Source organism: Mirounga leonina, unplaced genomic scaffold, assembly GCF_011800145.1.
Source record: "Mirounga leonina isolate KUSES-001 unplaced genomic scaffold, KU_Mleo_1.0 Mir_125, whole genome shotgun sequence".
Lineage (NCBI taxonomy): Eukaryota > Metazoa > Chordata > Mammalia > Carnivora > Phocidae > Mirounga > Mirounga leonina.
In genome coordinates this window covers 48,988,622-49,008,767 of record NW_023270305.1, presented here as the reverse complement: position 1 = coordinate 49,008,767, position 20,146 = coordinate 48,988,622, and the positions used below count along the sequence as shown (strand labels likewise).

Sequence of the window (20,146 nt, the reverse complement as noted above, 5' to 3'; positions counted from 1 at the left end):
TGAAGCAGAGACTAAAAAAGATTCAGATTATCAAGCACACATTACTGTTTTTAAAAGAGTTACCCAGGAAGTGAGCAATGTGTTACTATTTATCCATTTGGAATTTGGAAATGAAAATCTGTAGTCCTAAAGAGGATAAAATAGGTTTGGTGCTGAGAAATTGAAATCAATTTTTAAATTTTAAACTAAGTTAAAATTTTAATCTAAGAGAGGATATACTTTAAAGAAATCTTGAGGTAAGTTTTCAGTTTTCTTAATGTAAACTGTATGTGTCATATGGAATAAGTTATTTCTATGACTTAGGCCAGAATTTTCCTGAACTGTGCTCTGAAGAAATTTAATGATGTTCCATGAAAATAATTTATATTGATGCTATTTTTCTACCAAAATTTATTCTAGAAAAACATATATATAAAAAATCAACTAAACAACTATCATTATTTAATGATCTGCCTTTAGCACACTCCGCTGGAGCGATCCCTGGAGGACATTTGCTCTTTGCTTTGAGGGAGGGGCAGCATTTTCCCACTGACACGTAAGCTCATACCCGCATGCCCAGAAACTGCCTCCACAACACGCACTCTAAATGCCTTCCTTACCAGTAGAACCCTCGTGTTGTTCAGGGTGCCTCAGGCTATAAGACTCGATTTTTCTGAGCTCCTTCACAGTTAGTAGCAGCCACGTAAAAGAGTGTGGCGGATGCAGTGAGATGTAAGAATGTGTCTACTAAATGGGCTTCTGGAAAGATGTTTTCCTGATGAAAGGGAAAGACTCAGCTGCTTTGCAACTTTTGCCTTTTGTCCTTGCCCTTTCTCCTGCCTGAGATCCAGACTTCACATCTGGAGCTGCAGCAGCCACCTTGTGACCATGAGGACAAAAGTCACATGCTAAGGATAGTGACCTAAGGAATGAGACAAAGTTTCGGTCTTTCATGACATCATAGAGTCCCTGTACCAGTTCTGGTCTGCTCACCTCCAGATTTCTTGGTATGGGGGAAAAATGATTTAGTTAAACCATTGTCAGATTCTTGTTAAATGCAGGCAAACATAATCCTACTGTATGCCCATGTACATCATTTATTGATTGATTACCATAAATGTCACATCCCTGGTCACATAATTTCAGCATATATTCATGTTACTAAGCACTGCTTATTCAATAGCAAACAATTATACAGTACTAACATGTTTAACTCTAATCTATGGCCAAAATAAGAGAGCTTTAAATGCAAAGAAGGGCCTTGGGGTTCTAAATGGTATCTGAACCTAACACAAATTGAGAATACTTTAAAGTGAAGATAAACAAACTGAGCTTGAACTAAAAGAAAAAAAAAATTTAGGTGTGTGTTGCCTGAGCTGAAACAAGGAATATGATCTGGAGTAGCCTAATTTCAGAGGACACAAATATCACCCAACATATAGCTGACATCCTTACTGCCTTTGCTCCAAAGTATCTGGCCAAGGTGGGGCTTTCCACAGCATGCTGCACTGAAACCAGAGGCTGCGGGTTGCACCTGGTAGACTCTCCGCCACAGCAAGGCTGTTCCCAATAGAAAGATAGGTGATTTTTTAAAAGACATACAATACTTAAAACACAATATAAAAGACACAAAATATACAAAAAGTTAAAACACAGAAAAGACACAACATATATTAAAATCACTTTACAAGTTTTATAAGAATATGAAAAATAGAAAGCCATTTTGCTTGAAGGTTTTTCCTTAAGGAAATTCCTCTGCGAGACCCTTTCCCCCTGCTTTCTGTAGAATCTGCTGCTATTCCGACAATATATTATCCTTTTCAGTGTATTCTGTGGTCAAGGTTAAGGAAGTTTGGAAAACTCTATCCTAAACTGGTAAGATTTCTAGTTTAACATAAAAAAACTGTTTAAAAATCAATGTCCAAGGGGCACCTGTCTGGCTCAGTCAGAAGAGTGTGCGACTCTTGATCTCAGGTCATGGGTTCAAACCCCACACTGGGTATAGAGATTACTAGAAAAAATATATAAACTTAAAAACAAAAAAACATCGTCCAAGAATAAGAGTCAGTGTGGCCTAGAAAATCCAGGTTAATATTCATAAGGAGAACCTGCTAGTTGTCACTTTTATTCGGCTTCCTACTACATTTTTTTATTCATAAAAAATCAGATTATGAAACTGGGTCATGTTCATTGAGAGAAATTCCAGCAATGCCAAAGTATACAAAGCCCTTCCCTGCCAGACTGAACACTCTGCTAGGGCAGGACGCCTGTTTTATCTACTCCAATCTCTCTAATCCCTAACCCTGCACATAGTAGGGCTTCAAAGTGGCAGCACCCCCTTTCCACAGTTAACGAGCTAAGGTGTTGCTTTGCAGACCTCTCCTTGGCAGGATTTTTAAGATAAACTTTTAATTTTAGAGTGGTCTTAGATTTACAGAAAAGACTGTGACGGTAATACAGAGTTCCCATACACCCACACCCGCTTTCCCCTATTTTTACCATCTTACTTTAGAATGGTACTTTTGTTACAATTAACGAACCAATACTGACAATGTATTCAGATTTCCTTAGTTTTTACCTAATGTCATTTTCTGCTCAGGATCCCATCCAGGACGCCACACAACATTTAGTCCTTATGTCTCTTTAAGCTCCTCTTTGGCTGTGATAATTTCTCAGATTGTCATTGTTTTTGATGACCCTGGCAGTTTTGAGTACTGGTCATGTATTTTGTAGGATACCCTCTTTTAGGATTTGTCTGATCTTCTTCACATGATTAGACAGGGGTTATGGATTTCAGGAAGGAAAATCATAGAAGTAAAGTGCATTAAATGTATATATTATCGGAGCACTTGGGTGGCTCAGTCGGTTAAGTGTCTGCTTTGGTCTCAGGTCCTGATCTCAGGGTCCTGGGATCAAGCCCCACAGTGGGCTTGCTGCTCAGCTGGGGGTCTGCTTCTCCCTCTCCTCCCTGCTCATGCTCTCTCTCACTATCTCTGTCTCTCTCTCTCTCAAATAAATCAAATCTTTTTAAAAAGGTATATATTATCAATATGACTTACCACTGTTGATATTGACCTTGACTCCTGTACAAATTTAACCATTCCTCATATACCACTAAATGGAACCTTCTGTCTCTCACATCAAAATGAACGTCTGGTTTCAGTTTAGAACAGTCAGTGGTCCCAGTTAGCTTGGACTTGAGCAACCTAAACACAGAGATGATTCAAAAGAGAGATGTGTGACCTTCACACCAGCCCTGGGCATGGGAGGAGGTACAGGGTTGAGAGGAATCAGGATGACCTGCCCACTTCTACAGCATGCCAAACCCGTGGGGGAGGCTTGCCAAGGGCCAAGGTCAGCTGCCAAGCACGGCCAAGTGCCCAGTCTTCTTCCTGTTCACTGGAGATGACCTTTCATGGTAGGGCTTGGATTTTCAACCCCCTCTCTTCTGCAAGTGCCTTCCTGAGGGTGGTGACTTACACCCCCCAGCACTCTCAGAGGCAATAAGAGTCCAGGGAAGCCAGGCCAGAATACAAGGGAAAGAAAAAAGAAAAGGATTTACATTCGCCAAGTTCACCAGAAGATGTCTGCCTGCCTCTCTGTTACACTGCAAGGCTTTGCTGGATTCTTCCTTGCAATAAACAGACAAGAATTCAAATGCATTTTCCTTGGATGGAGTTAGGATTTTGAGTGTTGTTTTTCTTTTCTCTTTATTCTGATACATTAACTAGTTCAAGTAACTGCCCTAGACCACACAAAATAGTAATAAAAATATGTTGTGTAATTATTACTTTAGGCAACATTTATTAAGCATTTTACAATGTACCAGGAGCTATGCTAATTATTTTATGTATGTAGCTCATGCAATTTTCAGCAACACATTGTGGTTGTTAGCTCTATTTTCTAGATGATTATATGTGGCACAGGAAGGTTAAGTAACTTGCCCAAGATCACATAGCTAATAAATAGCCAGGAAAGACAGAAACACAGTCTGACTCCTCATTCCATATGCTATACCATTTAACAAACCAGAACTCCATACCTCCACACAGTTCAGCAATCACCATACCACTACTCCATGCTGCCACACAGCTCAACAAGTCCCCATACTGTATTGTAGTATCTATAATGCTCTCAGCAACCTGCAAGGTGCTGGGAAAAGGTGGATAAATAAAACACAGTCCTGGCCGAAAAGATCTCACTGTTGCTTCACTCTTTCCCAGAAGCGCAAGGGATCCAGAAGTCCCCACATGCTTATGAGCACATTCAGGGGTGCTGGGAGAGTTGGCTGTCCAAAGGAGACCTCAGGTCAGGATAAAGAACTTCAGGCTGCGGTGACTTTGAGACCAAAGGAAATGGCCATGGAATTTGACCATGATCAAAAATAACTAACAATATTCAAAACGTTGAAGAGTCAGTCAGTCCCAACCCATTAGAAAAGACATACACCCATCAAGATAGAGGATAGGCCTATCAAAACAGTGGAAGCTATGAACAGGTAGGAGGGACTGGACATTAGCCCTGAGACAACCCTCAGAGATGGAGCAGTGCATGCCCAAGAGGCCCCTTTATCACCACAGGATCACTAGGTTCCCTCCACACGCGAGGAGCACCGAAGGAGGAAGAGGGTTGCTTGGGTTTTCAGCCTCCACGTCTTTTTTCTGTCAAAAAGAACACTATGGGGCGCCTGGATGGCTCAGTCAGTTAAGCAGCTGCCTTCAGTTCTGGTCGTGGTCCCAGAGTCCCAGGATCAAGCCCAGTCATGGTCCCAGAGTTGGGCTCCCTGCTCAGTGCGGAGTCAGCTTCCCTCTCTGCCCCTCCCCCACTCATGCGGGAGCCCACGTGCGTGCACTCTCTTTCTCGCTTGCTCTCTCTCAAATAAATAAAAATAAAATCTTAAAAAAAAGAACACTGGATGTTACTTGTGTTTTCATTAATATTGTGTTAGCTTATAAACCTATAAACCTACTTTTCCTGAAGACTCTAAGCCCAACATACAGATTTTTTTATTTATAAATTCCGTAATTTTTGTGTTAAAATGAAAAACACTCACTTTCACTTTCTCTTTGATTTATTCTCAATGAGTTTATACATGTGAAAGATTAATTTTTCCCTAAACATTGAACACATTTACAAACTTGAGTCCTTAAATTCCTTTAGAGATGTCAAACCACGGTCGCAAATATAACATACCTGATTCTCTCAAGAACTTCAAACACCAAACAGCAGACTGATAAATCTAAAAAGTAAAATCTTCCTAATTACTCAAGTGGCTCATAAATTGAAGCAGATTTACAAATTTCATAAAGAAATCAGATTAACTTTGATCACTTTAAAGCATCAAAACAAACAAACCATACATGAGCCGCACAACAATTTAAAAACTTGGTGTTGTACTATTTAAGCACAATTTACACTAAGGTATCAATGTTGTTGATTCATTGCTTCATCCTATAGTAGCAAATTACTCCTGTAACCAAGGAAAATTGCCATGTAAGGCTTGTTATATTGACTGAAGTCAATGCTATCTGGGTATTGGTGGTCCTCAGGGCTCAGCCCTTGGACTTCTCATTTTCTCTATCCGTGATCACTCCTGGCTGTCTCATCCAGTCCTCTGGCTTTAAATGCCAAGTTTGTGCCAATGACTCCCTATTGCATACCTTCAGCTCTAGTTGGCATTAATGCTGCTCACCCATACTTCCGGGTCTTCTTTTTCCAGGAACACAAGAGAACTGTACTTCCTCACCCCTTTCAGGTGAACTGTGGCTACAGGACTTACGCTGGCCAAGGAAATGTGAGTGGGAGGTATGGACCACTTCAAGGTGGAAGCATTTCATTGCTGGTGTGAGGCTCCAGCTCTTTTTTCCCTCTGGCCACAACAACAGTCCCAGTAGTGAAGCCTCTATTAGTCTGGATTCCAGGGTGAAAAGGACATGGAGCAGAGCCCTTCAGTGCAAGAAATCCACTTTTGTTGTGTTAATCTAGTGAGAGTTTGCAATTGTTTATTACAGCAGCCTAGCCTTGCCCATCCTGACTAGTATTTATCAGTCCACCCCTCTCTCTTGAACTTTAGATACTGACTCAGCAGCTCCACTGGATATTTAGATAGATATTTCAAACCTAACAGGTCCACAACTGATTTTCTTATCTTCCTCCCTAAAAATCCTGCTGCCTTCAACCTTCTCCAGCTCAGGTGGATGTCAGTCCCATTTTTCTAATTGCTTAGGCCAGAAACTCGGAGTCATCCCTGTCTCTTCCCTTTCGCTCACATCCTGTGTCTAATCTATTAGCAAATGCCTTTGGTGCTACCTTCAAAAATACATTCCGATTTGAACCATTTCTCACCACCTCCTGTACCACTGCCCTGAACTAAGCCACCATCACCTCACGCTCAGGTAATTACAACAGCCTCCCAGCAAGCCTCGCTGCTCCTATTCTTGGTCCTCTGACGGTCTTATTCTTAACACAGCAGGTCATTTTAAACCAGCTGAATCATGCCCCCAAAGCTCTGCAGCAGCTCTCCATCTCCCAATAAAAGCCAAAGTCACGGTCGTGCCCCACGAGGCCCTGCCCGGGCAGCTCTCTCAACACCTCTCTGACCACAGCTCCTGTCACTTTCCATTATTCATTTTACTCCAGCCACACTGGCCTCCTTGCTGTTCCTTGAACACCCCAGGTGCATTCCCAAGTTAGGGAATGCTGTGGCCATTCTCCATGCCTGGAATGTTCTCTCCAGATACCCACTTGGTTAACTTCCTCATCTCCTCCGGTTTTTGCTCAGATCTCATGTTCACAATGAGGGCTTCCAGCTTCATACTGCAAATTGCCCACTTCTGGATCCTTTTCACCCTGTTCCACAGCGTTCACGTGCTCTAACCTACTGTGAGTCTACTGCTTTATTAGGCTTATTGCATACTGACCTCTGTTAGCTACAATGTAAGCTTCAGGAGGACAGATGTTTTTGTGTTGTTTTTTTCTTCACTGTTGCATCCCAGATGCCTAGAATAGTGCTTAGAATAATAGCCACCCAATAAATATTTGCTGAAATAATTGGCTGAATTACCAAATACCTGAATTAACGATTTGGGACTGAAGCACAGGATCAAAGTTCTCTTTCCAGGGTGATCTTGTCCCAAGCAAGTATTTTTGGGGGCTAAGCTGAATTCTACTTCCTGGATTTTCCTGATGGTGCTTAGCTGCTAACTAAATCTGATGCTACTGTGTATATGGTTTGCATTAGCATAAAGAGCATTTTCTACAAATACTATTTGAGACTCAGAATTGCCTTTTCCTTGAATGTACTATATTTTAGTTCTTTTTTTTTTTTAAAGATTTTATTTATTTATTTGATATATAGAGAGAGACAGCAAAAGAGGGAACACAAGCAGGAGGAATGGGAGAGGGAGAAGAAGGCCCCCCCCCAGCCAAGCAGGGGGCCCAAAGCAGGGCTCAAAGCAGGGATCATGACCTGAGCTGAAGGAAGCCGCTTAACCAACGGAGCCACCCAGACACCCCTTAGTTGTTTCTTTTTGAGTATCATTATGTACTCTTGTTTTGCACAGAATTTTTTTTTCTTTTCAATGCTCAAGTTGTTATAGTCTGGCCAATAGGAATTCCTGAAATCTCTGCAAGCATTTTTGCTTTTTCGCAACAATGAGATTTTCCAACCCATTTCTACTTTCTGCTCCAAACAGAGAGTCATAAAGTCAGCCACTCTCCAAGGAGCCCTGATTCCTTTTAGTAGAAAATAATATTAGAGGGGCGTCTGGGTGGCTCAGTTGGTTAAGCATCCCACTCCCGGTTTCAGCTCAGGTCATGATCTCAGGGTAGTGAGATCGAGCCCCATGTCAGGCCCTGCCCTGAATGTGGAGCCTGGTTGGGATTCTCTCTCCCTCTCCCTCTGCCCCTCCCCACTCTCACTCATTCTCTCTCTCTCTCAAAACAAACAAACAAACAACTTTGAAAATAGTATTAGAGTATTTGAAAATCTTGCTGCTCTAGGGATCCCTAGCAGACTGTTCCCTAGGAACACAGGTGGAACACAGCATCACTATCAGATCACTTCACTGACAGATGTGGTACATCTTTCAAAGATTTCATCAGTCAGGATCCAGGCAGGAAAACAGCAATCACAGTAGGAATTCCCACTGGATGAAAGATAATACAGGCAGTTGATTACAAAGGTGTTAGATAACGGCGGGGGAGGGGAGGAGTGAAAGCAAAAAGGGATGCTGAGGTAAACCAGAGATTAATAACCTAGCAGCTACTGCTGGGCTGGGGAGCAAATGGGAAGAGGTGGTATTTCTAGAAACCAAGCCTTCTGAGGAGGGCTCAGCAGGGCTGAGGCCCAGAGCTCTCTCTGCAGGTGCATGCTCCATCCTCCCTGAGGGGGTGCAGCTCCGAGGGAGCTCCGGTTGCTGAGCACCTGTGAGGGGCTGTGCAAGACTGGGAACAGCGGCGGGGACCATGGAGAGAAGCTAGAAGCTGGAGCTAGAGCTGTCTGCTGCTGCCAGTCATCTCCCAATGGGAGGGAGGAGCAGGAGAACCCCCCTTTCTTCTGCCCTCCCATTTCCCACCACTGCCTCCCAGAACCATAGGGAGCAGTCTGGCAAGGGAATGTGGGAAATGTGGAAAATGTGGCTCAGCCCCAACACCCCCAGCAGCGGAGAAGGGTGGGCCTGATGTGGGCAACAATACCTGGACAAACAGCACAAAGATCATGAGGTCACCGGGACTTTCCAGTTAAACTCCAACTTCTTTCAGTAATTTTTTAAAAAATCTTGTTCTGAGGGGGAGGGGGGACTGGTTAGCCCAGTGATGGGTATTAAGGAGGGCACGTACTGCATGGAGCACTGGGTGTTATACAAAAACAATGGATCGTGGATCACCACATCAAAAATCAATGATGTATTGTATGGTGACTAACATAACATAATAAAATTAAAAAAAAAAATCTTGTTCTGGTAGAAAATATTTCCTGAGTTACCAGTTCTCCATGTGTCATATTTCTTATCAATTTTGATATGCCATCGAATATATATGTATACACATTTACATGAAACTATGTATTTAAATATCAGTATAACATTAATGGACACTATCACAGGCTAGTATCCATTTATAGTTTACCCCGGGTCTGACCTGGGGACTGAAATTATACTCCCTTTCTTTCTTTCTTTTTTTATTGTGGTAAAATATACATAATATAAAATTTACCATCTTTAAGTTTAGTAGTGTTAAGTATATTCATACGGTTGTGCAACTGATCTCCAGAACTCTTTTCATGATGCAAAACTGAATCTCTGTACCCGTGGAACAATAACTCACGATCTCCCTCTCCCCAGCCAATGGCAGCCGCCATTCTACCTCCTGTCTCTATGAATATGCCTACTCTAGGTAACTGGTTTTAGCAGAATCATACAATATTTGTCCTTTTGTGACTGGCTTATTTCACTTAGCATAATATCTTCAAGGTTCATCTATGTTGTAGCCTATGTCAGAATTTCCTTCTCTCTCTTTTTTTTTTTTTTTAAAGATTTTATTTTTAAGTAATCTCTGTACCCAAAGTGGGGTTTGAACTCACAACCCAAAGATCAAGAGTCACATGTTCTTCCGACTGAGCCAGCCAGGCACCCCTTAAGGCTTTTTTAATATTCTGTTATGTATATGCATATATACACCACATTTTATTTATCCATTTATCTGTCAATAGATACTTGGGTTGCTTCTACCTTTTTGGCTATTGTGAATAATGCTGCTATGAACATGGGTATATTTCCCTTCTCTTTGATAATTATTATATAGCTTTTTGATCCTCATTCTACAGGAGTGGGTCTTAACCAGGTCAGACCTAGCACTTTCTTTCAGCCAAAAATGAAGTTTGAAAATAGGGGTACCTGGGTGGCTCAGTTGGCTAAGCATCTGACTCTTGATTTCAGCTCAGGTCATGATCTCAGGGTTGTGAGATCGAGGCCCATGTGGGGCTCTGCGCTGGGCGTGGAACCTGCTTAAGATTCTCTCTCTCCTTCTCCCTCTGCCCCTCCCCCCTTTCTCTCTCTCATTCTAAAAATAAAAAAATAAAGTTCACCTACCACATAGCTTCAGGAAAATCCTTATAATGAAATAATATATATTTTATTGTGAGTAAATACCTGGGAATGATCATACAGGGAATATAATGAAATAATCAAACGTTTGCACGTTGCACATGGTGGTCACAGCCATAAACGTAGCTTGTCTCAGGAGCATTGTATTGGTGACTCAAATACCACAAGTAATGTTGCTTGGTGGCATGATTTCCTAATATGGGTCACCAATACTTAGTCATGTTTGAAACAGAGCCATCTTTCTTCATAATCCACAGTAATTGTAATCACAGAAACACAGTGCATATTTGTAGTGAGCAAAAAATATTTGATGTTTCTGTCTAAAACAGTATTGGGTTCTTGGCTGAGATCATTTTCAACAGCTTCTTCCCCTTGTGGATATCATATAGGACACCGAAACTTTGTGAAGGACACAGGATGATTGGTTGTGCAAGACGGTCCAGGGATTTACAGGATATCAAACATCTTTGGCCCATGCCTGCTAATTGCCAGTAGCACCCCCTCAAACACCATGACAGCCAGGAAATGCCCCCCTTCACTTCCAGAACTCCCCCTAGGAGGCAGTACCACCCACGTTAGGAACTGCTCTTCTGCATGCCTCTATCCGTTAAGTCTTCCCACAATAATGCTGTGTGATTTTGGCAGCCACGAGAAAAAAACCTCGCAGACTTATTTGTCTAACTGGCCAATTAGTGTGTTCTGAAACCCACTGCCCATTTTGTGCCAAGGCCATGCTTCCCCCAGGTTTCTCCCAGCCAATGGCTGAGTGTTGTGGGCATATTAAGGCAGACCTGTTCCTAGGAGGCTCGAGACTCCTCTGACAGCTGAGGTTGAACTTTCCTTAGACTGCATGGCAGACATGTCTACCCAACTTTCCTTCCCTCCTTCCTTCATTTGGGTCAGACTCACATTGCCTTTTGACAGGTGTCCTGGCGCTCAGTTCGCTCCTCCCTTTTTTCTCTTGCATTGATATTCCCTGCATAAAATCCTTGTACGTTTTATTCCATCTCGGCATCTGCTTCGTGGTGGATTTGGACTAACACTGTAACAAAGAACCACAAAACCTCCATGGCATACAACAATGGTATTTACTGCTCACATTTCTCAGAGTGGTGGGGGGCGGGCAACTAGACAGCTCTGCTGATTGGCTGGGTCTGCTTCCATGTTTGGGGTAGTCGGGCTGGTAGTTGATCCAGGATGACCTCTGCTATGATGACCGAGGACTCAGCTGTGCTCCACGTGTCTCTCTCCCCCTGCAGGCATGTTCTGATGGCAATGGCACAAGAGAAAAGCCTAACGTGTAAGCGTATTTCTTTTTTTTTTTTTTTAAGATTTTATTTATTTATTTGAGAGAGAGAATGAGAGAGAGAGAGCATGAGACGGGGGAGGGTCAGAGGGAGAAGCAGACTCCCTGCCAAGCAGGGAGCCCAATGCAGGACTTGATCCTGGGACTCCAGGATCATGACCTGAGCCGAAGGCAGTCGCTTAACCAACTGAGCCACCCAGGTGCCCTGTGTAAGCGTATTTCAAACCTCTGCTTGCCTTGGGTCAGCTATACCCACTGGCTGAAGAAAATCATATGGCTGAGGGCAGATTGAGTTGGAGGACCCTGAAAAGTAACATAACAAAAAGTTAGGATACAGGGAAAGGTGAAGAATGGGGCTATTTTCAGAATCTACTACAATGTCTGTGCATTTTCCCTAGTGGTGAAGCACCACTCTTTCCCGGTTTATAGAAAATTGTAACCTCTCTTGGGCGCCTGGGTGACTCAGTTGGTTAAGCGACTGCCTTCGGCTCAGGTCATGATCCTGGAGTCCCAGGATCGAGTCCCGCATCGGGCTCCCTGCTCGGCAGGGAGTCTGCTTCTCCCTCTGACCCTCCTCCCTCTCATGCTCTCTGTCTCTCATTCTCTCTGTCTCAAATAAATAAATAAATAAAATCTTAAAAAAAAAAAAAAAGAAAATTGTAACCTCTTTTAAAATTTTCTATAACCACATCAATGTAGAGTAACTTGATAGAGAAGAAGTCTGAAATGCTGAGTATTTACCAGGAGACTCTGAGTTATCCACATGAAGCTATTTAAACTGGAGAAAAACTTCCATGACATTCATTGCCAAGTTAAGGCCCATTTTCTCCCCGCCCCCCACCCCCCACCTCGATGACCCAGTGCTGTGACTGCCCAGGACAAAGATTAGATCAACTACAGATAGCAAGTAATCTATATTTTCTTTGTGCATTATAGTGATTGGTTGAATTTTCAAACCCCTTCCACACAAAAATAGAGAAGTTCGGGCATGATTATTTTTAAAATAAATTTGAATGAATTCGAAGTTATCCATATGATAACATCACTTACTTGCAGGCAACATTCTTTCTTAAGTAGGAGGAAAATCTGTTGTGGTTCAGGTCAGTAGCCAGGAATCACATCTAAGCCTAGGTTCACCATAGCTGTGGGCACTGAGTATAGACATCATTTGTCACGTGTGTCCTAGAAGAAAATGAGTGGAGAACCTCAATTGTAGGCCACAGTGACCTCTCTCTCACTGCTTCAAACTTCTATAACCCATTCCTTCTGGTAATGTTTCTCAAATCTCTTGTGCAACAAAATCAAGAATGGAGCCTTCCAACCCCACGCACCCCCCCCCATTTATTCTCTCTTGTAAAAATAATTAATGTTTTATAATTCTGAAAATTTTTCAGCCTGAATAAAATCTCAAGAACAAAACAGTTAACACCCATATACTCCTCACCTACGTTTGCCAGCCGTAGCATCTTGCCTCCCCCACTGCATTGGTCTCTGTATAAGTACACACATTTCCCCTTTGCCAAGCCATCCAAGAATGCTTTGCAGACACCTTGACACTGTCCCTAAATACTTCTCAGCACTCTCCCAAGAATGGGGCCACTGTCCTATTATCCAGAACACTGTTGCTACATCTAAGAAACTCCACATTAGGTTTAACATACATGAAATTTCCCCAATGGTCTCAAAATTATACTTTGCTTTTCTTTTAATTCAGATTCCATTGGATTTGGTTGTTATATCTGATTAATCTGTTAGCTGGAAGAATAAAAAACATATTGATGACTGGCTCCTACCCCAGAGCTACAAAAATAAAATTTCCAGGGTTGGAGCCCTGGAATCTATTCTTTCTAAACTCTTTCTAGATGACTCTGATGAGAGTCAAGTTTGGGGACCACTGAGTTCTACTTGTAAGGTTAATTATCTTTTCAGAAGTCCACCACTGTTTCCCAAACAGACCTCAGAGAATTCTAGGGCCAGGCTTAAATTAAATTAAACTAAATTCTTGGGAGAACCATAACCCATTCTAATTGATGTCCATTTCTTTTCTACCCTATCTAACCACCCTCTCCTCTAATTCCCCTTGCTTCTCAGAATTGTACAGGTGGTATGGCTTATGATTTTTTGACTTTACCATGGTGTGAAATTGATGTGCATTCAGTAGAAACAGTACTTTGAATTTTAAATTTGGATATTTTTCCCAGGCTAGTGATATGCAGTAAGATCCTCTCTCACGATGCTGGGCAGTGGCAGCCCCGGCTCCCAGTCAGCCACACAATCAACAGGGTCAACAACTGATACACTTACAACCAGTCTACACCCATAGAATCATTCCATTTTTTTTTTCACCTTCAGTACAGTACTCAATAAATGTCATGGATAATCAACACTTTATTATAAAATAGGCTTTGTGGTAGGGGATTTTGCCCAGCTATAGGTTAATGCAAATGTTCTGAGTACGCTCAAGGCAGGCTAAGCTGAGCTATGTTGGGCCATAGTTTAGGTATATTAAATGTATTTTCAACTTACAATATTTTCAATTTTGGGATGTTAACCCTTTAAGTGGAGGAAGATCCCTCCTCAGGAAGAAGGATTTGGTTGATAGGCTTTGAAGGCCTAGCCCTAGACCTTTTCTTGGATTTCTCTTTAATTCAAACTCTGTTAACTCAATGTCCCTATAAATATTCTTTGATTGAATCGTGGGGTGGGGTAATGCAGGAGAGGAGGTTGGCTTGTTGAAATGCAGGTTCCTAGGCCATCCACCAGGCTCAGGAAGATGCACTTTGATCAGCTCCCCAAGTAATCCATACTCCTTTCTTTGTATTTCACTCAATGGACCTTGCAGAGTGATTAACGTTCACTAAGCAACTCAGTAAACATCTGGTTGTGTCAATGAATTAAATTCCTACCCACAGAACCCTTGCCCACAAAACACAGACACCAAACTAACTTATATTCCCATCTTGTACTCATTTCTTCTGATGCTCCCAGTTCACTGTTCTAAGAAGCACACGTCAGCTAACGTAGCTTTAGCTCCTCTCTAAAACCATAGAAACAGACTTATTTCTGTTTCATTCTGCCTTTTACTCCCACTCTGACCAAATTCCCTTTTAGTGTTGACTCACAGTGTTTATCTGAGTGTGCACCTGACCTTTTGGTTCTAGGGGCTTCTTTACGGCCCCCTTTTTTCTTTGCCTTCTTTTTGGCGGGTAGAGATGATGCCTTGAGAAAGGAGCACAGATTACGAAGTCACCAGTGCTTTGACTGCCACAATGCCCTGCACACGAAGTTCGTCCACCGTGCAAGGAAAAGAATTTATTTATTATTTTGGATTTTCACCTCACTTGCTTTGTTTGCTAAGTAATCTGATCTATTTGAAAGGCAAATATTATTTTTTAAAAATCACATTGCATTTTCTACAAAGCTGTGTTTTGCTAAAATGGAAAGAATGAGGCTAAAGTTTAACTTTTTTTTTATTTACTTTTTAAATGTTTTATTTACTTATTCATGAGAGTCAGAGAGAAAGAGAGAGAGAGAGGCAGAGGCAGAGGGAGAAGCAGACTTCCCGCCCAGCAGGGAGCCCGATGCGGGACTCAATCCCAGGACCCTGGGATCATGACCTGAGCCGAAGGCAGGCGCCCAACCATCTGAGCCACCCAGGCGCCCCTAAAGTTTAACTTTTTAAGTATAATTGTTAAACTATCTGGCATCTCTCAGTAAAGGTAAAGAAGTACTCTAGAATCCAAATTGGCCTTTGTGGGATACGATTTTCCTTTTTGAGTCCATTCATGGCAGAAAATAATTCCTGCTATGTGATTCTAGTGATGCCATTATCATTCTAGTGAAATAATATGGAAAATACTGAACTGGCATCAGATGTGAAATCAGAACTGAGAATATCTCTCTACTAGCAGAAGTCTGCAAGCATGTACTATACAAAGTATTCACCAATACATAAGCATATTAGGAGTGATAGACAGTCATTGTTGACAATATAGGAAAGACACCATTCTTACGACTTCTTAAATAAAAAAATCCATAGCATTGCTTTAGTGAGGGAAATGAATTCTTCTACATGATAGATGATGCAGTCATGGTTTTAAGAACATGACTAAATGATGCCAAAGGAACTTTCTAACAGAGTCGTCCAAAGAGACCTCAGAGTGAGGGCATTTGTGGGAGCAATGACGTATGTGTGTGGATATAGAATGCACACACATGTAAGCTTTAAGGATGTTACTGTGGATCAAAGATGGCAGCAAATTCTTTGCTACTCCCTTTTTAAGAGGTGGAGTCTAATTCTCCTCTGTTGAATCAGGGCTGGTCTTAGTGACTTGCTTGACCACCAGCGTGTGCAAGAAGGGACACTCTGAGGCGAGGTCAGAAGTCTTGCAGCTTCTACCTAGATTTCTTAGAACACTCCCTCTGAGGGAAGTCAACCACTATAAGAAGTTTGACTACACTGAGATCACTCTGTGGTAAGGAATTCCATGCTAGCCACACTGAGAGACAGACCTACAGGCAGACAGAGAGAGATGCTCAGCCAGCCCAGCTCTTCCAGCCACAATAGTCCAGGCACCCGCGGTACGAATGAAAGAGCCATCTTGGACATTCCAGCCTCAGTAGACACAATGTGGAAAAGAACTGAGGATCCCAGCAGATAGCCAGGCATGTGGCTTTGGTGGAGTGCAGCCATGTCCAGTCATGAAGCCACCCAGCTAAGGCTCCAGCCTGAATTTCTGGCCTACAGAATCATGAGCATAAGAAAATGGCTGTAACTTTATGCTGCTATGTTTTGGAGTGGTTTGTTCAATAAAAATAGATAACTGGAACAGATGTTGAAAAGAGGGTTTATATGACTCAGCTATTGCCACAATGATACAGCATAACACATGACTCCAAATCTCAGTAGGTTTCAACAATAGCATTTTATTTTTCTCACTTAGGGGCCCATGGGCTTCCTGGGATGTCTTCTTTAGGTAGCAAAGCAGTTGGGTTTGCAGGGGCAGGCTGGATTCAGACATGTTTCTCACCTTTTGTTCTGTTGCCAGGCTAAAGGGACAGCATCTACCTGGGGCATGCTGACTCACACGTAAGCAGGAGTCCAAGAACAACTCTGCAAAACATTTCGATGCCTCTGCTTGCTTCACATCCTCTTATTTCACTGGCCAAGTAGGTCATATGGTCAAGCTCAAAATCAAAAAGGTGAGTAAATATACTCCAATCCAAGTGGGAGAAACAAGAGAGGAAATACTTACTGAACAGTACTTACTCCACCTATTGAGAGTTTCAAGCATCAAACGATGGTGGTGGTGGTGATGGCGAGTGGTATCAGACTGGACCACTTGTAAGGTATTTTGTAATTTGGTACTTATACATCTAAAATCCAGAGAAAACACATGTAAGTGTTGCAGGGGGAGGTGTCTAAATACAGGAATCAATGACTTTTTGTACTAAATACCAACAAGGAGGAGGCGTGTAAAATTATGAAAAGACAAAAGAAATGTAATGGAAGTGCAGAAGGAGAAGAATTAAGAAAAAAAAAAAAGGAGAAAAAGAAAGCAGAAAGTTAAACACTTCAGCAACTGTTGGGGAGGCCATGAGCAGATAACCTGTCTCTTGGTTTGCCTCACCTGGAGGGAGAGCAGCTCCAGGGCAGCCAGTCCCTGAAAGAGGCCCCCAGACACCAGCTCCTACTTAAAGAGAAGTGTTTCTAGTTCAAACATTAGGCACAGCATAAGGTGCCCACAACACGGCTCTCCCACTCGGCACCACTTATGTCCAGGGAAAGTGCCAGCAGGGCAGGTCGTTCGTCACTCCCAATGGAGGGTTAACTATTAACACAGCTCTGGGCTGCACAAAGCTGTGGGCAGCAAGCACGGTGGGAGCAAGGGGGCTTCAGAAAGGCTTTGCAAGAGAAGTGAACTGGGACTGTATGGAGAGGCAAGAAAATGTGGAAACAGCACACAGCCCCATGTTTGTAGCATGCCTAGAGGGTACAAGCTTGGAGAGGGAAGAGACACCAGATCCTGGTAGGTGTTGAATGCCAGGATGAAGAGCGTATTCTTAATTCAGTGGGAGCCACTGAAAGCTTTTGAACAAGAAGTGGTATGAAGGAAGTGGTATGTCCTAGAATACAATTCTTTCCTGCTTCTTTAGTAACAGAGCACCAATCTTTTGTTAAAAAATTAATTTATTTATTGAAGTATAGCAGACACACAGTGTTACATTAGTTTCAAGTGTACAACATAGTGATTCAGCAAGTCTATATGTCAAGCTGTGCTCACCCCAAGGATAGCTGCCATCTGTCACCATGCAACACTATTACAATATCATTGACTATATTCCTTACACTGTCCCTTTCATTCCCACAATTTATTCATCAGAAGCACCGATTTTTAACTGGGGATATGCCTGTGCAAAATAAAGATTCCATTTCCTAACTTCTCTTGCACCTACGTAAGGTCATGTTGTAAATTCTGGTTAATGAAATATAAAGCACATAGCGTGAACAACTTTTAGGAAATATTCTTAAAGGGAGAGGACACTGCTCCTTCTTTTTTTCCTACTGGAAAAGTGGAACCTAATCCTAACATGTATATTGTGCATTAGGAAGATTGGCCTGGGGCAAGGCAAAATATAGGATGGCTGGAACAAGAAGAGCATTGGAGATAGGAAGACTAATTAGGAGAACATTTTGATAGCCGAGGTAAGAAGTGAGGAAATAAGAACTGAGCCAGAATGGCAGCAGTGGGAATGGATGGGAGGGGTGGATGTGATAAATATTCTGAAAGGAGTGTCTGTAGGACTTGGCAATTGATCAGATGAGAAGAGACACTAGAGAAGGACGAACGAAAGGCTTCATACAGAGACAACTAGGTGGTCAATAATGTTAGGTCACCTGAGGCTTCATACAGACATGACTAGGTGGTCAATAATGTTAATGTTAGTAATGTTAGCAAATATAGGGGGTCCAGAAGCCTTGAGGAATGCCACCATGAGTTTGATTTTGGATGTGCTGTGGGTATGCTTGCAGGACATTCAGGTGGAGATCTAAAGCAGGTAATTGAAAATTCATTTCTGGAGCATGATTTGAGAGTCCTTTGGGTAAAACAAGGGGAGGGGCTGGTTGGCAAAATAGAGAGTCTGTCTGTAGAAAATCCTTTCTTCAGTGCACACAGAGACATAAACTGTGTTCTGAAAACATAAAAATATGTTCGCATGCTCCCCTCCTTCCGTCAAAAAAACCCCTACAAACCCCAGCCAATGGCTGGCTGACTGGCTTCAAGCAAGGAAATCCTCCCAGGTCTCAAAATTTGGACAGCTCCTTAATGTTCCTTAGGAAGGCATTTGGATTTGTATAAATATCTGTCATGACATGTTCAAAGATGCCTCCTTTTCAGCAAGAGATCTAGAGTAATTGCCTTCCTCCTTAACTCAGGTTAGCCACATGTAAGAAGACTCCCTTTTCCCAGAAGTCTTAAAAGACCAATTCCTTTCAAAAGCAGAATGAGAAAATATGAAAAAACTAATACATGTGACAGAGTAAAACGACTCTGCAGAGGTCTCTCATATATCCGCCATGGCCAGAGCAGGTATTACATAAAAGTTGAAATAAAAAGGAAATGAATTGAGTGTTAACATTAAGAAACCATCTTTGCAGGCTGGCTAAACCACTGTATGTACAGTTTTCCTGCGACGGCTGGGGGCCGAGAGATGGAAGAGGTTAAAATCCAGTGGCTTGGGGGCGCCTGGGTGGCTCAGCTGTTAAATTTGAGCCTTCGGCTCAGGTCATGATCCCAGGGTCCTGGGATCGAGCCCCGCATCGGGCTCCCTGCTCAGCGGGAAGCCTGCTTCTCCCTCTCCCACTCCCCCTGCTTGTGTTCCTTCTCTCGCTGTGTCTCTCTCTGTCAAATAAATAAATAAAATCTTTTTAAAAAATTAAAAAAAAAAATCCAGTGGCTTGTGTACTACGTGGTAGAAATGCAACTGCAAGTGGTGGCGAGAGAGCTGTTGATTCTAGAAGAGTTTTGCGTCTTCAGGCTACATACAGCCCGCAGACAGCTGTCGGGCAACCGAAGGCCTATCCGGGAGGCTTTAAGACCCCTGCACTGGAGAGCGCTAGCACGCGAGCCCGGGCGCTGGGTTTGGTGCCACCCCGGTTTCACTTACAGGTGAAGACTTGTCACAGCCCTTATCGAACGTGGGATAAGGCTTTTCTAATTCATCCACCCATCATCCGTCTTCCGTCTCAGGGCCAGGCCTGCGCTGGGCACCCTGGCGTGCTTTATCCTACAGGACTCCTGGAGGAGGGGATTTAGGCAGGAGGAGGACGCGGCCGGAGAACCGTCCGGGTCGGGGGATGGGGGGGTGAGGGGGTGTGGGATGCCTCACCGCGCGCGGCCCTTTTGCAACAGAGGCCGGTGTGTTCTCGGACAGACCGCGGGGGCGAAGGCACCAACCCGGGCGGGAACCTCTCCCCTCCCCCAATCCCCAGGCCAGGGAACGCGGCTGGGTTCCACATTCTCTCGGGCCCTCTAACCCCGAGGGCCCAGATCCCGGCCGGCCCGAGCGGCCCCGGCAGGTGCAAACGAGCCCGGGCCGTGCCTCAGGCCGCGCCCCGTCGCGGTCACCCGGAGCCCGCCCCAGTTAGCGGGGCCGGACGGCGGCTGCGGGCGCCCGGATTGGCCGGCTCCGCCGGCGCCCCAGCGTCCCTGGCAGCGCCCCCAGCCCTGCCGCCCCTCCCCCCGCGCCGGCC

The 20,146-nt window shown here is 43.4% G+C and overlaps 3 long non-coding RNA genes across 3 annotated transcripts; all 3 read right to left on the bottom strand.

Annotated features, from left to right (window-relative positions):
* Positions 1-1,060: 1,060 nt before the first annotated feature.
* Positions 1,061-3,345, bottom strand: LOC118008055. Its single transcript, XR_004678552.1, has 2 exons — positions 3,039-3,345; positions 1,061-1,539 (listed from the first exon to the last, which is right to left on the bottom strand). It is a non-coding gene; the product is annotated as an uncharacterized LOC118008055 (long non-coding RNA).
* A 4,527-nt stretch (positions 3,346-7,872) lies between these two features.
* On the bottom strand, positions 7,873-11,194 carry LOC118008053. The gene is made up of 3 exons (XR_004678550.1): positions 10,995-11,194; positions 8,677-8,764; positions 7,873-8,126 (listed from the first exon to the last, which is right to left on the bottom strand). It is a non-coding gene; the product is annotated as an uncharacterized LOC118008053 (long non-coding RNA).
* Positions 11,195-11,612: 418 nt separating this feature from the next.
* LOC118008054 lies at positions 11,613-19,959 on the bottom strand. The gene is made up of 4 exons (XR_004678551.1): positions 19,561-19,959; positions 16,647-16,767; positions 12,442-12,573; positions 11,613-11,694 (listed from the first exon to the last, which is right to left on the bottom strand). It is a non-coding gene; the product is annotated as an uncharacterized LOC118008054 (long non-coding RNA).
* Positions 19,960-20,146: the final 187 nt, after the last annotated feature.